A 17,105-nucleotide genomic window follows, 5' to 3' on the forward strand; every position below is an offset into this window, starting at 1 on the left:
AGCTTCTACGTTATGATCATGCATAATATTGGTAAGTCAGCTAAAATGTAAAAATACGGCAAACGCAGCTTGGTTCGGAAGTTTAAAGCCAGATGAAGAAGTACTGATGAACCACACTACGCTGCCCATGCAGTATCGGACGTGAAACCTGTTGAAACTCGAGCAAGGTTTCAACGTTGCCAAATTGCTTTCTGTCCGGCCTGTAATAATATTCCTATGTATTTAGATATAAATGTGCATCTGACAAATATAATTTAAGGTTTAACAATTAGGAACGTTTGAGCTGCATATATATCCCGTAGAGCTTGCTTACGTACTTGAAATTGAGTAGATTTATTATATAATAGCCTTACTGAGCTATAAAGAGGCGCATTTGTGTAAGCACCGCTGTATAGGTTGATTAAGTAGTCATATTGCAGAGCTACTGTTTATTGAAGTATTTGTGCGTCTAATCGAAGGTTTGGGGTAGTAAAAAAAGGTCGAATTTAATGCGACTTATATTGCAAAAAAACGATACGCCGATTTGTCCACATATTGATATCATAGTGGCGGATTTTGTGGAAACCTCATAAAAAGGTTTATGCAGCAATAAGAGCTGACACCTAATGCAGTGCGATGAAAACGAGAAGTGAAATAAGTCGATAACTGTTTCAAATAGCAAGTCGTTTTATTAATGTTTATATCCTATAAACCTTAGTCTTAATAGGTGTTTATAAGATCACAAAAAAAAACGCTAAATACAAAAACTAAAATACATACCGCTATTCGTCACACCGTATGTCGATATCGTGTGCTATCTTCTATCGACAGTAAAGGGGTGCGCGCATTGATCAGTGGAGTCATGAAAGTATACAGCCCCTAGATATGACTTAGTCTGCAAATAGAGTTCATAAGCCAAGCAAGTGAAATCTGTCCGCTGAAACTTTTTGAATATCATTTCTGATTCAAGTCCATCGTTTAGCAAACAACCGTAAAAATATCATTGTTTAGTAATGCTGATACCGTTTAAGAGAGAGACGGGTAAAAAAAAGTAATCGAAATCCTCTTGCGCTGTTAATGTGCCGGTCGCCCTCTTTGTTTTCTATTTGGTTCACGAAGAAAGACGGTCGTTTATTTATGGAAAAAAAGAATGAAGGACGTCCAGATGTCGTTTCGAGATCATGATCAGCAAGAGTCCATAGGGCACACACGCACACTCTGACAGGAACAATGGCTGACTTTCTCGTTGCGACGTCCCTGATCACAGTTTAGATGACAAGTTCGAATCAGACAGTAGACATCGAGGGGGAACAGCTGGAGGCCAAACGGGCTTCTGTTGGCCGTTGCTCCAGAGACCAGTAACCCGAATAAAACAAATTACCAGAAAATGACCTAAATACTGATCCGTTCTGGTTTCTATTCGAGACCGTGAACTATATCCGGCAGCGCTCGACTCTACGCTCGGTTCCGATCTGGTCTTTCACTGATGCTTCACATTCGTCGACCTAATTTGACCGCACCCAACGTCCGCGAGTGCCCTCCGATAATTCACTCTTTTTACCCTGCTATGATTGATACTTGACATCAAGAGCAAACAACTGCGTCATCGAAACGATTTAATGATTCGAGACTAGATGTACGGGATAAAAATGAAAAATACGCAAGGTCGACTGTTGTGCATAACTTTCTATTGCCCCTCTTTATAATTCCTATTCTGGTGCTTTAATATTAATCTTGCTGGCATGTAAAGGGTAGGGATTTACTGTGCTGAATCATTTCGGGGTCCGCACGTTTTGGTCCTCAGTATCTGACAAGAGTTAATCACAGCCAGCGCGGTCTTTGTCACGGAGATAAACGGGGCTTGATTACAAGACCACCGCGGTTCCTGGCCCTGGAACCATGTCATGCCGTGGAATCTGGGTAAGCCGGCACATTCCAATGAGCAAGTAGTGCTTCTCATAGCTAGCCCCCCCCCCCGCCGCCAACGAAAGCTTCTTTGGTTGCCGCCGGTCGGCTGGTTTTTGAAAACGCACATATTGCCTTAGTGGCGTGGAAGCTCTGGTGTGGAAGTTCGATACTTCTCTCTTAATTTCTCTTTCGTCGCAGCCCATTTGCATCGAGATTCCGTTCGCAAGCCTGTCCTCTGTGTACTCTTTTTTCATGCGTCTTCTATCTCAAGTTTAGCTATGTAGCCCTTCTTCGGTCCATCGCCCGTCGTGTATTTCGTTCCCTCGCCACACTTGCCTTAAACGCCCTTATTCCATCAACTTCTTAATACAAGAAGGCCCTTCACTGTAAGAACAGACTGAAGGAAGTAAGCGTAAGTTCGTTCACGGCCGGCGTCAATGTTCATCACCATTTTGACTCGCTGATACCACCCGGATCTCCGGCACCATCCGCGGTGTCCAACCCAAATGAGTTGTGAGTTCTGAATTCAAATCGAGTGATGGGTTGTAGCTGCCTGCAGCTAGTAACACGTCAGGCAATGGAACAGTATAGCGTGGAAAGGCCGATGTTTTTACCCGAACGGGGACGAGAAGTGAGAGGAAGAATATTTCGTACTTGCAGGATCTTTGGCAGGCGAAAGTTTAATTGAACTTTCTGTTTAATCTTTATAGTCATCAACACTTTAATCGAAGTGATTATATAAAGAGTCTATTAAAGATTAAACAGAGTCATTATGTGTCTCTTTGTTATATAATAATATGTTAAGGTGTGTTTCACTCAGTGACGGCTTCTAGCAGTAGTAGAAAAAAAAAATTTTTAAATTTATATAAAAAAAAAAGCAAATTTTATTTTGATTTTTTTTTTTACCAAATATTAGTTAAATCTACGAAACTTACCACTAACAATAACGAGATAACTTAGAGATTGAAAAATATTGTTTAGTGGCCTACAACCACAGGATCATTATTCATAGAACTGACCCATTTGATGAAATGAGTGCGATTTGTTATTGTATCTCTAGAGCGGTATTAAGACTTGTTAGTGTAACTTATCATGACGTTTGACATGACTGATCCAAAAATTATAACGGCTTGTAGAAAAAATTTTTTTAGCTAAAGAATATTAAACAAAGGCAGGTGTCCTAGGCTTAATTTACTATTAATAATTCGTAGATAGCTGCCTGTGTCAAATATCATATTTGAGACGCCCTCTAGGCTCCATTATGCCCGCTGGCAACTTGCTTGTATCGAACCTAATCTTGTTTTTTGTTGTGATAGCAATATAATAATAATATTAGAACGATCTAGATAGAACCATCTTTACCTTATATATCTAGAAAATATTATATTGGTCAGAAAGTAATTTCATTTTTTGTATTTATATTAAAGGCTGCTTAATGTTTATACATACATTTTTTTTTGGTTTCTAATAGCCTTTCTCTACCATACGAACACTAAACAGGCTCTCTAGCGAACTAAGAAGGCGTTCACGGGTTCACAATCTGGGTTGAAAGACTGGCTGCAAAAGAATTCCGTTTAAGGTCAAGGTCGCTTAATTCTCAAGGCCGCTAAAGTCACGTATGGCTAAATGTTGTTTTACAACAAAAACATCGACCAGTCTTTAACCTCGTAAGATTTTTTATACAACCAAATTTTCGTTAAACATCGTTTTTCCTTTCCGATACCGACCGGGTGGGTGTACGAAATGACTCCTTTTCCCGTGCCGCGAGATGCATATGATGTTTATACCATCGAGAATGCCACCTCTGCTGGGTTCCTGCGAATCGAATTTCTCCTTGTCTTCAAAACCTCTTCTGGCGGATGCAGGTAATTTTGGACGATGCGGGAAATAACTCTTAATTGCGCACGGAGGTATTGAGTAGGCTAGGTAAAAATTTTTACACAATAAATCCATGTTATCCTCCTTGTACGGCTTAGAAACGTAGTCTCTCATTCGCCTTTAGCATTGAAGACCTGAAGCCACCCCCAGGAAATGCTGACCTTGTTACTTCAGGACGGATGTAGTAAAGAAAGCAACCTTAAATATGCAGTTTTTCGGTCATACGATGTAATCCCGTAGTCATAACTGCAGACAATCCGTAAACACTACAGGAAACCAACAGTAAAAAAGTATTTTAGAAAAACGACAAACTAGGTTTCAAGCCAAACAAGTAATTAAGAATACAGCCAGCGAAGTTAACAACTTGCCGAAATTACTTTCTAACTTAATAATATTAGTATTCTGTCTGCATTTTGTTTAATTCTTTGCCAGAATTGCATGCCAATTATTTGGTATAAGGGAACAGTTTAAGCTCAGATACTTTTTTTAAATACTACTAATTTTCTTATTATAGATTAAATACATTTTTATGATAAATGAACAATCTTAACTTAGAAACCTTACGTCCAATGCACGATAAAGGGCACAGCGACAGAAGGTCACATAGACCTTCAAATACACCTGCTCATTTAGTTCACTTATCATGCTTTAGTAACATCTGAAGATGTTTTATACTATATCTAGCATGGGCTTCCGGGCATTGCTGGTAGAAGATGCTGAAATATCGACTACAGTGCGCAAATTGTTGTTTTTGTTTCAGTAATTATTCATAATGAGTTTACATAGACTGGAGGGTAAAAACTAAGCTGACTAAATTATCTGTCGACCTTTAACAATACGTTTATAACAGAGTCACGCAGGTCCCTAACAATATAAACATTCTGCTATAAATTAAATCACAAAGTAAAATTTATTTTGGACTTGGATGGCTTGGCACCGATATGCGAACTTGCCTATCCACATAATATCGACGTACGCCTTGCGGACATTATGCTGAGTTATCCATACGCGTCACCATGTGTCTGTGAGTGTATGTATATTATCGTCTTAGTAACACGGAGATGGATGTAACAGTTGAGGAACTAGCTCACCTCTTCTAGCCGGTCGGCGTAGCGGCAGCAGCCCGATGCATAAGTGGAGGTATGCAATGAGAAGTTTGATGGAGGACTAGAGTACTGAAAGATTTGGGACGCGGTTTAAGGCCAGCCGATCGCTGAACCCGTCCTTAGTCTTATTTTCCTATAACTCCCTTGCTTGTAACCAAGCCTCGATGGGGCTCGTCCAATATTTGGCCATAATCGATCGTACCAGTGGAGTAACCAGAGTACTCGAAACGACTGAGCAACCAATACACACACGCCCGCAGCGAATGCGGGAGAGGGGAGGAACAGAATGGAGAAGCCGGTAGGGAAAACGATCCGTCCCATTCCGCATTGAGCTCTCTTTCTGTCTTTATTCGTTTTCCCACTGCCACTGCTATCATGCAGCAGGCAAGCAACTATGACGATTGAGGGAACACACCCAGCGGGCTGCCAGCAAGACCTAAAAGTTTAGACGTCTCCCGTCGCCCGCTATAAACGAAGCAAACACAGAAGAAAACGAAGAACCTAGTCCGGACGGGCTTTGCCTCTAGAGTCTAAGCCGAAACAGTCCCTCAATCAAAAAGGGGTGAATGACTTGGAGATGTGGGCTTAGAAGACACTCAGAGCTGGCGGGGATGACGAAAAAGGGCACCTAGTTACTTCTGAAGCCCCACAAGCGATTCACGGCGAATTGGTGGGGGCAGGACAACGGAACGGAAGTGAAGAACGCTAGCATAGAGAGGCAAAGAGGCACATAGCGAAAGACTGATTGGGTATGCGGCGCTCATCAAGTGGCGTCGAAGCCCGTGCCGTAGTTGCGGCTGTTGTGGACGGACTGCTGTGTGGCACAAATATTGACTTACCAACTTGCAAGTGCGCAGGCAAGAATGGGACCCACCTATGGAAGACCGTCGAACGGAGTGGAGCGCCTTGGCTTCACCGACTGGATAGCTAGCTAGACAGACCGTGCACGCGACATAGGACTGTTACAACACCTAGAATAGGGCAAGGCTAAGCGAAACTAGAAAAAGGAACTCTGCTACTAACCCCCCGAAAACGGCATCGAAACCTTTGTCCCTCCCGACACATACACTGCGTTACAGGGCTATAAACCAGTCTCGTACACTTGCGCGCGTACACATTCACCCAAACTTAGCATCTGCCAATAGATAATCGGCCACGGCAATACATCGAAATAAATAGGTGTAAAATCCGAAATTTATAAAGCTTATCCAAATGACTTATACGTAGATAAAAATCGGCAATTGCTGTATCAAGCTTCAGAAGAATTGTATACTTCATATTAACTATTGTTTATTTACTTAGTTAATATGATGTGATAATATCAACGGTACTTGACGTTGATTTTTACAGTTTTCCTTAAGCTAATAGATATATTTTTAGCATTAAGTTGCAAATAATGTTCGTCTTTTTTTGCTTCAATATAAAGAGACAGTATTTTACTCGAATTGTAGAAACAAATCAAGATATCGTGTACTTGCCGTCACATTCTACGACCTTTTCGCATCCCTCAACCTAACCAATCTATTGATTCCCTTTCGTCAGAACCTTCGAGCCTAGCAATGAAAAACTCAGTTAATTCATTTTTGAGACCTTGTTATTTCGAAATAGATTATTACCACTAATTAGGAAATTCGGTAAGCCGCCAGCACGAAGTCCAGATAATACCGGAAGAGAAGGACGACTTTACCTAGTTTATTGGGTCTTTTCTATTGTATAGGCTTGTTCGTTAGATGCAATTGGGTTACTGTATACATATCGTTGTTTATAGCTTTCTATTCTATGCATTTATTGGTTTCACTTCTTTCAATTCGCGTGTTGGGTTAAGAGCTAAAAGACAATTAAAGACGGTGTTTGACCACTTAGCTTAGGAACTTAGATCTCATACATTTAATATAAACCTATTGAATAAATCTTGTATATTCGAAATATCTGTCAATAACCCTATGGCTGCAGTCCATCTTCTCTACCAATTCTGCTTTATTCTTCTGCCATCGTTCTTCAAAAATGCCTATAGGAATCCCTCATCAACTTCGAATGTCTTAGAGAATGGAGTCCATCCTTCAGTTCCAATTTCGCAAACTATCTTTGAGTAGTCGTCTGACGCGTGGAATTTGCACTATAAACGGCAAAAATATTTCGGGTTGTTTCAACACTACTTTGTAACCTCCACACTGGTGGAATAGCTGAGGGCTCCAAAAAAGAACTTCCTCGCTAGCGATACCTATTTTTCGAGCTCAAACTTTAGCTAAAATTCAGTTCATTGCGCAGTGAAATCACGACAGACTTCTAAAGCAGAGAACGTTTACAGAAACAAAAGTTACGAGGGAACGGGAACATTTAAAAGTCCGCCACAATATAACGTATACACATATTTTTTTTCAATCTTTGCCGTCAGTTTCGTTGGCTAGTGTAACGACATTTTGAAACGCGCTAGATAAGCAAGATGATAAAGTTTACCGTTAACGTTCAATAATTATCACGTGTTTGTTGTTATCTGGGTGCTAAGATCAGAGCAACTTTACTGTAGCTCCTTGCGTCCAAGGTTCTGATATAGAGCAGGCACTAGACTAGTGATCATTCCAAGCAGTACTACCTGTATATAACCTCAGTACTTACCTGTATACTTCATGGTAGAACTGCAATCGTATTTGAGCAAAGTATCTACTTAATCGGTGCACGTCTTATATTTGCAGGCCGAGGCATCGTCACGATATAATATTCTTCTATACGATATGAATTATTCGTATGCAATACGCATGCTGTCTGACTTCCTATTTCTGTTTCTATAAACTCTTGTCTAGTCCAACGGCCCAATGGCGGATTTAACTTTAAACAGGATTCTAACGAAAATGTACTCGTTGCGTTCAACTTACTTCTGAGTTACTGTTAATGTCGCTGTTGTTCGCGACTCGTTAGCAAAGTAACCTTAAAGCTGAGAATGATTCGCCTTAGTGTCCGGTGTCCTGTAATTACGATTTCGTTAACATTTTTCTTCCAAAACAGACCTCAGGAACAGCGGTTGCTGCTAGTATTGCCATAAGCGTTGCGAATTAGGGAAACTCCCTGCAGTCAATGAGCGAGGCCTGATGAGATAAGGGACAACATGGAAACAGACAGGCTATGAGCAAGGGGTTCACTCCTCCAGATCTTATTATACTGGCTAGATATTGCAGCGTCATGTGTACGCGGCATATGCGGAGACATGTGTATGTGATCTTGCATATGCCCCACCAGGTCGACCAGCCACCCCACGCCCACGGGGCGTCGGTGACGGCTTGCTTCGTCTCTGCAGAAAACCGATTTGTTGCTAGACAACATAGCAAAGGTGGCGAGCATTAGCACTAGTGCAGACCATCACTAGTGATCTCGATTAATATAGTAAAATGTTGTTTAGGCTCGGTTGTGAACCCATACGATTCTATTTAGTCGAATATACATATATATATTATTATTTTTTGTTTTTTTGTCAAGATTAATACATTTGTACGGAACATCACCCACTGTTTGTTTATTCCAACAAACACAATACAAAGGGTTCCACTTGTAATTTCAGAAATATTATACGTATGAAGATTATAAAATAGGCTTTTAAATAATAAGCCTCGAAACGGAGTAAACCAAAATAAAGTGAGTATCGTTTTTTAGACACAGTCGTTTGTGGAACGGGGTGAAGTTATTTTTATTGTATATTTCTCTATATACAGTAAACAATAGGCTTACTGAGGAAAGCATCAGGCATCGAACAATTGTTTACCGCGCCTACACAATCTATAAACATAGGATATGATGACACTTGTATCATTTACCTTTCAAACATAGAATATGTAGACGGAGTTTATTTCACATGAAAGTATAAGGGCAAGCAATGTGCGCGATTTCACTTGAACGGCCTGTCTAGCTGATGGTTCTGCTGTAAATGCAGGAATTTAATTAAATTTCAATGGCCGTTTTTCGCTGGTACTAGCACTGGTGACTGTACAGTTATCTTCAAGACGAACGTTTCTCTTCGGTCTTATTTATTCACTCGGGAACAATTGTTCGTGGAGTTGGTCGTCCATTGGAGCACGACGGGCATCGTGCCACATTCTGCTTCTACATTCACCTTACTATTGAGTACTACTGTTCAGCTGGCCGTTATAAACGCGCCGTTTTTGTACGACTCGGATCGCGGCCATAAAAGGAATTGCGTGTAGGATGCAGTGATGGCAGCGCGGTCATGGTGAACATAATATTACATCGTCGACCGTAACTGAGCAGTCCACACGCCGCACCAGGCGAAGCCCCCGCTATGTTGTCGCTATATACCTTATACGCCTATAATAGTGTGTGTAAGACGCCTGGCACAGCACACGCATTACGCTGTTAGGGATAGGAGATAAACGAGGCACCCTCTCCCCACTTCCAGTAGAGGCAGGTGCGCCTACATATATATGACTTTTTGCACGCGGTTATGGGAGAAGAGGAGGCTGCGGAATAGGCGTCCTGAAATGACTTATTCTCTGTCCTGATGTAGAAAAGTCCAGACATGAGCCAGTCATTCTATTTAGGGTTGATGATTACCTTTTTAGCGCTGCACTCGTTTCGAATTTTCGTCCCATCTCTCGCTCCTTCGCTTGGTTTTTCGTTTCTCCATGACTCAGGAAATATTCTGGTCTCTCGTTTGAGCAGAGCACCTGTTACTTTCGCCATTAAATGGTCCAATTCCCAGTGTCAAGTTGTAGCGCTTACATGACAACCCGGTCGTACCAATGGACGCGTGCCGTTTGGAATAGCGGTGCTGAGTGCTGTGTTAGAGGATGTGGCAGCTCGGCCAGCCCAGCGGGAATGGAACAAAGCTCCTTAAAGTACGAAAACTGTAAACAATGAGTCAGAGCTAGCGGGAACAGGTCAAGCCAGCGTATGTCTGTGCATATTACTTAGGAATCGATAGTAATGGAATGCATCCACCAGGCGATTACATGTACCCCTTGCCCAAAGTTTGAAAAAAATATAATATTTTCCTTTGATAGGATTTGTTTGAGTCAGTAGCGTATCTGTCTGTGTAGCACGCCCACCAGATGTCCAGTGAGTATGCATTTATGTACTTCTGTAACATGTTTATCTGCCTAACAGTGTCGAGAAGCTTTCCTTGGCTGCCTCCGATCACTCTTTCAGCGTCTGCCTTGAGCAGAAAATGATACTGTTACCGAAGTTCTTGAGGAAATAGACTTTCGACATTTTCGGAAATTAACGTTTTCTGTTATAAACACAAGTTTTGCTCTGAGACGATACGAATTCAATCGGTAGTGCTACGTTTGCTTCGTCTATAGTAAACACGCACGTTCCGGACCATATTACGCGACCAGTTTTACAGTAATTATTAACCTTCATCTTAAATGAATATAATAGGGTCTATTGATCAATGCCGCTACGGTGATATCGCTCTATCATTTATCTGTACTCATTACCAAATCTACTTCATTAACTTGTTGACGGTCTATTGAAGGCGCTGAAGTCGCATATACATTATACTGTAACGTGTATATCATTAGGCTGACAATTTACATATGGCGCTTTTATAGAATGGGAAATAGATCGCACATTCATAAGAAATAGATATACGTAAACTATCTATATTATCCATATTGTATAGAAAGCATGTCTATGTGCGATATAGGAAAATACGGATAATTTTCCTAGAAAGCGAATTTGTATAAATAAAAATAATATCGTTAACTGCGTAGAGACTCCACTAGAAAATAAAATTGAAGCAATTTGTTTGCTGTTATCTTCAAATAAAGATCCTTGCCGACATAATTCTAATGGAAATATAAAAGATGAATCGTTAAATACATTCCGAAAATCGGTAAAAGAAAGCTTTTTACCGATTTTCGGTTAGTGCAGCAGCCAAGACGTTAAGAAGACAAACGACGGCAACAAAAAAAAAGACCGAACTTAATAGAATTTGGCATAGTATGAATCAGAAGCGTTAACCGTTTTTTAGCGTTAGTAGCATATATATATATATATATATATTAACAGCCTTCGTAGACGTTCGTGCCATCAAGTTGTGAAAATTTTAATTTCTGTCGTAGTAGTGGTATTGAACTTCCAATGTCTCAGTCTCCATAAACCTTTGTTTACGAGAAAAAAACATCTATAACCCATATCGCGCGAATGCGCTACTTGTCATACAAGCAACGGTAATCGCACTCACCGCTCGCTATGACCGCAACTATTTTCCCGTTTGTTTTCCTCCATATGACTTGGTTTTCAACAGCAGCCGCTATACTTTAACAAGCAGCTTGTAATGTTGAGCTTAGGTCAGTGAATAGGAAGACTGCGACGAGACGACCGACAGTTCTCTAACGTTGTCGCATGACCGTACGCAGCATCAATAACCATCATCATCACGGCGATCTGTTACTGCACGGTGCTAGTCCAGGCCAAACTGACGCTGCTTTTAGCTTCTAGCGTCTGCCCGCTACCGCTCCTACAAGTGAAGCAATACAGGATAACTTCTTTCATGAAAAATAGGTCTCGAAGGACATTCAGTAGGACACCAACTAACCATGGCTAGTTGGTTCGCTGAAGGAAAGCCTCGTTTGTTTACCGAGACGACGACTAACAGTAGCCGGATGACGGCTGCTGATGCTACTGAGTGGCGGCTTTCGCATGGACAAAGTGTATAGGCGGACTTCTTTGCCCCAAGAGGGGTAGAAGGTCCACTAGCACCGGAACGGGACGCACAACGAAGGGCGTGAATATATCCATGGATATCCGAAGTAAGGACTAGCAGTTAGCGCGCAAGCTAGTCAAGACCAACGGACATCAGGCCGCAGACGGGTCGACCGCGGCAACCAACAAGCGAAACAACGAGGGGTTATCATAAGGACAGGAACTCTCAATGGATAGATCCCTTTTGCTCTCTACTTCTTTTTATTTGCCCTTCTTCTGTTCACTATTGGAAACAAAGCACTGGAGCAGCACTACTAGGATAGAATAGTTCAGCTATCAGCAAAAAATGCTGCGACGGTACGCACCTCACGAGCTCTGGGGCCGTTTTCTGTCGCCGACCGACAAAAACAAAGAACAATATGTAATTATAATAAACAGACACGATGGACCTTGACGCAGCGCATTTGGCACGATACACGAGCAGAGATCGGTAGGAAGAACAACCAAATGCATATATATATATATCGTACCAGCTTGTGCAGTAGTTTCTTTTATCACAGAATCCAATACTTGAAGGGGGCTGTAGGCCGACAGAATCAGATTGGTTCGCAGGGCGCAAAATGAAAATGTTTTTCAAAAGATTTGCTCATATTTGTCATTCAGTTTAAAGGTAAACTAAGTGGCTAAGCTGGCATTCGCGGTCTTTTCTTTGTAAATGTTAAATCTCTTCGATCAATGAGTCATCCATGTATTGTTTGTGCCATTCCATTGAAGAAATCATTGTTTATATAGCTTTGTACGAACGTTTCTGTTAGTTACGGATGGCGTCTGGTGGCTACACCTTATTGAGAAGTATTTTTGCTAAAAATTACTTCTAAAAATTTTTCGCTATATTATCTTTACCTGTCACAATCCGAACAGTTCTCACATAAGAGGAAAAATACTGGAACTATATGAACTTTATTATATTATCTCTAATATATAGATCATTTTCGATGATAGTTTGGTATTCATGTAAATTTTCATTTAGAAATAGGCTCATATTCTTATACGACTATTATCAATCAACACTTACTCTTTAAAACAATAGGCACGTGCCACTAGGTACAGGTCACAATATGTTGCCCACGGCCAACGTATACGGAGCCAAAGGTACAAAGCATGAGTGTGCAATTAGTTTTCAATTTTCTTTTAAGGTTAAGACGTCATCCGGAAATTTCTGTTATTCATGATTTACGTATCGTACTCTTCTGGCCTAGATATCACGTACATTATGCATGCAATACGTTAACATATAACTAACATATCTGACACTCGTCCAATCCTATAAATATTAACCGATAACATGACTTTTTTCCATCCTCTAAAAAGTTCTCGAGTATACACAACAGAAGTCCTATAATGTTATTGCTAGCTGACGCAAAGGCTTATTCTACAGAAATTTTTATAGTTGACGTTCCTTAAACATAGCTAGGACCAACCGGACAGAGTGCCTCGTTGACGGCATGAACAGATAGTCTTGTTCGAGAAAATTCACACGGCTGAAACGTGGGTTCGAGCAGGGCTTCCTTGGGCTTTACGTTGCACGTGTGAATCCTCTTGAGAAAAAGATAAAAAAAAAAAAGAGAGCTTTCTGGAGCTTGGAGAGGAGTGACGGCGCCAAAAGTTGAAATGTAGCAGGAAGGCCCTTATAGGTTTGTGCAGTCCGGTTTGAGATTGTCGGTTGAGCGATCCATTTAGAATATTTTCTTGACAAAAATGGCTGTCGCTGCCACTGGCGGTCCTGCCCATCTACACAACTTGCTTCTCACGTTCAATCTCTTTTTGCTGTGTCACTCAGCTCCCCTGCGCCCTCAGCTCCGGTCGTATTCGGGCTTCGAGCAGTACGTCTGCCAGCCAGCGAACTCGTCGTAGCGATACGCCTGCGCCTTCTAAACGGAGGTGACCGGCAGCCGTCGGTCGGCTTGGCTGCCTCTTCCCTTTCGAACCGACTTCACACAGGGCCGGCCGTCGGCGACGCGGGAACTCGACTAGGCCGAGTCGGTGCTGAGACATAGATAGTAATAAAATACCGCTATCATTTTACCGTTCATAAATCAATGTTACAACAAAGCTACTACTCCTATTGCTCTCGTCCCCCGTTCTCCCCCGCTCAAAGGCAGCGCCAAAGAAGAAGATGCACAAGAACGAGAGGGCACTAGAAACCACATCTAGGCAGCAGCGCGAGACACAGAAGACGAGCGGCGGCAGGCCGAATGGCACCGACTGGTGCGTCAGTGAGGAGGAGTGGGGTAGATATGGAAGGATTTGAAGAGCGAATGACAACAACCCCATTGCCACCATCGTCGCTCCCGAAGATGACCCACTGCCGCCGTGTGTATGGCAGCCAGCTTGGACGACGAACACAAGCCAGCAGAATGTGAGGAAACCGTGTCAGGAACGAGAAAATGGAGAGAGAAATGGGGCCTAGAGAGCCGGAAAGAGAGAATGCTACGAGTAGCGAGGCTGAGAAGGCCCGAACGAGCCAATGAAAAAGACAAACATATCTCTTCGGGTCTTTCCGCTGCTACCACTGTCACTTCTTCTGATATAGGCGAAACCACTGCGAACAGCAATGAACTACGATGAAGAGGGCTCGAAGCAAGGAATCTTCTTGTTGACGACAGACGTTGTACCTCCCATCCGTGTACATGCTTCTGGTAGATAATGTTAAGTAGCACCGTCGTCCACTTGAAGCCTTAAACTCAAAATTCCTTCATGAGCTCTCCTGGCCTCTTTTCCTCCAAAAACCCAACTCCGTCACCTCTTTTTTTTTAACTTGCAGAATCTTCCCTCAGACCCAAGTTGCAGTCGGAATTGGCTTTTAGTTTTTACCTTTTCTCTTTATTTCTCACCAACTGACTTCTGATCGACACGGTAAAAGGATATATGAAAAAAAAATGACAAAAGAACTCCTTTTTTCTTGCTCTCTCTAACTATAACTTTTGCCTGCAGCCACTTTCTGTTATGTTTCTTGTATGTTACAATATATGTTCGACCAATTTTTTTACACACTTTTTCCTTTTTTTGTTGGTATTTTTTAGGGTCTTTAGGGCACATAATGTGAGCAATGCATCGTATATCTTCTAGTCCTTGAAGCGCTATCGGAGACCTGTAAATCGCGATAATACGGCTGAAGGTCAGCTAAAAAGGTTCAAGTACACTTCGTAACATCTATCAAACAATTACTCCTGAATCTACATCTACAATCGCCGTGAAACGCTACGTCAGACTGCGTAACCATCTCTCTCTAGAACGCCGTCGGATAAACTGCGGACTTTTAACTGGCTCGAACAAGCAACGATTCAACTTTGTAATCTGCAAAATGTTTCTTCGACAACACATTTAAACTGGTATGTATCCTTAGACCCTATTCATTTCAGTTCTCCATAATTTGAATCTTGTGAGAATACTCCAACAAGGGGATCTCTCTATGCAGAAAAAGCTAATTATCAATTTCTGTTTCAGTTTTGACGCACAAAGATATTGTCCGTATACTTCTACGCAGTTACCAAAAGATAGGATTTTGTGTCTCGAAAAATGAATATATTTAAGATTGTTCCTTCCTCTGGTGATTATTATGTTACCGAACGCAGCGATTTGAAACGTACCTTTGGCTTAAATGCTGAACGTGGGAACAGTTAAAGGAAGTTCAATAACGTTTTATGTTTGCTGATGTCGTTTTGAGAAGATGCTCTCACTTCTATAAGCCCGCTTACGGCCACTACTACGAAGGTGCGTACTTCCGATGGATGCGACGGAAAATGTATACGATATTGTGTCTTTCTTTTTCTTGCAAAGAGTCGCGACCCTTTAAGTTTGTTCTGCTTGACGACTGGGCATCATTGTCTCGCAAAATATGGCGTCTGAGAATCTGCCATGGCTGTCTACACAGGCTCTTACGACAGTGACCACAGATTCAGGCGGTGACTGCAATTAATTGGGACGATAAAAAGCTATTACCTGTCGCTTTTTAAATAGATATTGTTAGAATATCTAAACGAACGCGGTTTTTTTTTCAAATGAGTTACAATAAAGTAGAACGTAAGCATACAGATGAAAAGAAATATGTTTGTAGTTAGAAAAAATGCGAGCCTGAATCTGAGAGAGCATTTGTTGAAACATCGACTACATTGCTATCTGTGTATTTACTTACTGTACTTATAAACTCCAGCCAGGTATTAGGAACATTTAGCAAAACACGGTTAGGAAAATTTTATGTATAAACAATATACATAAATATATATAAATAATAACAAAGAAAAGAAAAGTTTAGTAGTCGCTCCCAGCATACAAACTGCGTCCGAGATAGTTAACCTTGTTTATATGTTGTTATGCAATACAAAATTCCAATGTACTAGTAAATATTAATGATGAGTCTATTGTGTATCTGTAGATATTTATATAAGTTCTTATTATTGAGCGTTGAGAAGCAGCGTTATGACCGCAAGATTTGACGCGTATGTTTGTATAACTAACCTTGGCGCGAGCTAAACTACGGAGTAGAAACAATTTGACAATGGACACATTTGGATTTCAATAGGCAAGCTTTTTTTTATTTCGATTTAAGCAAAACAAGTGTTATTCCAGCAGTATAATACGAACGGTCAAGGGCGGAAAGCCTCGATGACTGTTCCTATAATAACATTTTATATAAATTATACGCACCGTTATGCATCAGTAACTCACACGTTCATTGTAATTAGAACACGGAAACACAATGCTATCCGGCGAGTTGGGCATAATATAGGTTAGTCGGCTATTAAACGACTAAGCAGAGCTCTATAGTTCCCACCCAGCATAGACTGTTTTCCCTTGGAGGATTTTTCAAAACACGTTTCTGTTAACTCCGATTGTTGCGTCACTTGTTACCTGACAAAACCCAAATGGAACGCAACTTTAGTCAGCATCATGGTGTAACTATAAAAATTAGCGTCGGCCGAAGAGCATTTAGGGCTATGGGGTCAGCACCATTTGGCAACAATGTCTCTATACTGCTTCCATATCCATTTGCCGCGCATCAAGGCGGTTAGATGGCTGACATTTAACTGCGTCTAAACGGCCTTCAGGCCGCCTTCTCCCCCATGCTTCCCGCAGCTTACTTACCCTGGGTTTGTTCGCTTTCTCAGATTCAGTTACGAAAAATCTCTGCTTGTATTTGAATTTCATACTGCCGCCTTCTACAGCAAAAAATCATCTCGAACAAAACGGAAAGACCCTTAGCAACCTGACAAGGCCGATGTCGGGTTAAGCTGTGCGAGTTTGTTCAGACATTCGAACCAGGAATCGTCTGATCAGAAAGTATACCTGGATAACGAAAAGATTCGTCCGAGAAGGAAACCGCCATCGCAATTGGTAATATACAGTACTGTCTGATTTGTGGCCTCTAACTCATAGTATAATCCTCATGATAAATGAGTACGCTCCAGTTTACGAGGGTATTGAAAAGGTTAGCGAGTACCTACTTACGTAATTTCGGATTTGTAATATAAAAATGTACCGACAAATGAATGTGCCAATGTTAGCACAAGAGTCACT

At 41.4% G+C, this 17,105-nt stretch overlaps 2 long non-coding RNA genes across 2 annotated transcripts; one reads left to right on the top strand and one right to left on the bottom strand.

Moving 5' to 3' along the window:
- Nucleotides 1-2,753: 2,753 nt before the first annotated feature.
- On the bottom strand, nt 2,754-9,137 carry LOC111271120 (uncharacterized). Its single transcript, XR_002686684.2, has 3 exons — nt 8,678-9,137; nt 7,745-7,954; nt 2,754-4,031 (listed from the first exon to the last, which is right to left on the bottom strand). It is a non-coding gene; the product is annotated as an uncharacterized LOC111271120 (long non-coding RNA).
- A 4,237-nt stretch (nt 9,138-13,374) lies between these two features.
- LOC111271124 (uncharacterized) lies at nt 13,375-15,938 on the top strand. Its single transcript, XR_002686688.2, has 3 exons — nt 13,375-14,236; nt 14,612-14,920; nt 15,259-15,938. It is a non-coding gene; the product is annotated as an uncharacterized LOC111271124 (long non-coding RNA).
- Nucleotides 15,939-17,105: the final 1,167 nt, after the last annotated feature.

This window comes from Varroa jacobsoni, unplaced genomic scaffold (assembly GCF_002532875.2).
Source record: "Varroa jacobsoni isolate VJ856 unplaced genomic scaffold, vjacob_1.0 contig00363, whole genome shotgun sequence".
Taxonomy (NCBI): domain Eukaryota; kingdom Metazoa; phylum Arthropoda; class Arachnida; order Mesostigmata; family Varroidae; genus Varroa; species Varroa jacobsoni.